Below are 2432 nucleotides of genomic sequence, written 5' to 3' on the forward strand. Positions count from 1 at the left end.
TAAAACGTGTAGCATGGTTCCTATCACATAAAAAAAAGAAAACAAACCAGTTGCCATTGAGTCTATTCTGACTCATGGGGACCCCATGTGTTGCAGAGTAGAACTGCACTCCATAGGATTTTCAAGGCTGTGACCTTTTGGAAGCAAATCACCAGGGCTGTCTTCCCAAGGGTCTCCGAATGAGTTCGAACCACCAACCTTTTGCAGTGCTTAACTCTTTGTGCCACACAGGGACTCCCTTTTCTGACACATAACTGTTACTAAATATCGTCGTTGGCACTCCTGAGGTTCACCCTTCAGCCAAAGATCAGGCAGGCCCATAAAACAAAACAAGACTAAATGGATACACCAGGCCAGGGGCAAGGACTAGAAGGCAGGTAGAGACAGGAAAGCTGGTAATGGGGAGCCCAAGGTTGAGAAGGGAGAATGCTGACATCTCTTGGTGTTGGCAGCCAATGTCACAAAACAATATGTGTATTGTTTAATGAGAAACTTATTTGTTCAGTAAACTTTCATCTAAAGTACAATAAAAAAATTTTTTTAAATAAATACTCTTGTTGGGTGAGAAACCCTGGTGGCGTAGTGGTTAAGTGCTACGGCTGGTAACCAAAGGGCCAGCAGTTCGAATCCACCAGGCGCTCCTTGGAAACTCTATGGGGCAGTTCTACTCTGTCCTGTAGTGTTGCTATGAGTCGGAATTGACTCGACGGCACTGGGCTTGGCTTGGGCTTGGCTTCTTGGGTGCTGTGAGGTCAATTTCAACTCACAGCGACCTCATGTTACAGAGCAAACTGTCGCACAGGCTTTTCTTTACTATAGTCTTTACAGAAGCAGATCAGCAGGTCTTTCTCCCGTGGAGCAGCTAGGTGGATTCAGACCTCCAGTCTTTTGGTTGGCAGCCAAGCACTTAACCATGGTGCAACCAGGGCTCCTTTTACTAAATACTGGGCGGCACCACTCGATGGCACTGGGTTTGTTTTAATATCTGGTGTGGTGTTTGTTTACCTAGGGCAGGCCTATTACGCCATATACTCTTAGAGAAGAAAAGGGTGGGGGGAATCCTCTTAACAATATCAATGAAGTTGCCTTTTGCTTTTTCTATTTCTAGTGATACCAGTCTCTCTCCTCTCTTGTGTAATGTAGGGGGATTTGGGAGAGAGAAAAAAAAAAATTCCCATTGCTTCTCAATTACCAGCAAACTTTCCAAAATGTGGCTAATTCGCCCTCTAGTGACAGACATTGTAATTTCCACCACGTTTTCCCCAAAACCAAAAAAAAAAAACCAAACAAACCAACCCCTTACTGTCCAGCTGATTCTGATTCGTAGCAGCCCTATAGGACAGAGTAGAACTGCCCCATAGGGTTTCTAAAGCCGTAAATCTTTACGAAAGCAGACTGTCACATCTTTCTCCTATGGAGCAGCTGATGGATTCGAACTGCCAACATTTCAGTTAACACCCAAGTGCTTAACCACTGTGCCACCAGGGCTCCTCACATTGTCCTCAGTAGGAGTTGAAATAGAAAATGCCCATACAGGGAGTGTTTGCCTCATCTTCCTCTCTTACTACTGGTCCTGCCACCACCATATGAAGGAAGGAAAGTGGCTGAAACTGACCCATTACTCACTTCCTTAAAAAACCATTGCCTTCGAGTTGATTCCGACTCATAGTGACCCTACAAGGACAGTGTAGAACTGCCCCAGAGTTTCCAAGGAGTGCCTGGTGGATCTGAACTGCCAACATTTGGTTAGCAGCCGTAGCACTTTACTATACCACCAGGGTTTCCAATAGGACCTACTTAAAATGCAAACCTGTACCTAGGAGGAGTGGCCTGATGGGAACCCTTTAATTTGAAATAAGCTATTTTTTTTTTTTTTTTTATCCTAAGGGATGACACTCAGTAGATTAGTATTACAGCAGGACGTGGGTCAGGAGAGTTAGTCCTGGGAAGTCAGCCATAAAGGTGAGTCCAAAGTCCAGATGTAGTGCCTCATGGGGGCCCTGGGTATTCCAAGGGTGGAGAACAAAGGTCACAAGTTCCAAAAATGGCTCTTCTGCTCCCTCAAGAACAGCGATTGTCTCTCTAGGAGTAATATCTCCAAACAGAGGCAGATACAATAAAAGTGAAACATAGGTCTTGAAGGAATAAAACTTCCTAGGGCCAAAAAGTGACTCCTTTAACACGTTAGCATACATTTGTACTAGCATAAAGAGCCCTGGGTTTCAGGTCAAAAGACCAGGGATTAAGTCTCACCCTTGTCATTGACAAGATGTGTACTACCAAGGAAGCCAGTTAGCTTTTCTGAGCACGAGCTTTCTTATCTGTAGAATGGGGGTGATGGTGATAATTCTGCTCTCAGTAAAATGCTTGGTAAACCATAGCTTCTGTTTGTTACTTTGGGTCTCCCTGAGAATGGTGAGCTGTGATGTGCT

This window comes from Loxodonta africana, chromosome 7, assembly GCF_030014295.1.
Source record: "Loxodonta africana isolate mLoxAfr1 chromosome 7, mLoxAfr1.hap2, whole genome shotgun sequence".
NCBI lineage: Eukaryota > Metazoa > Chordata > Mammalia > Proboscidea > Elephantidae > Loxodonta > Loxodonta africana.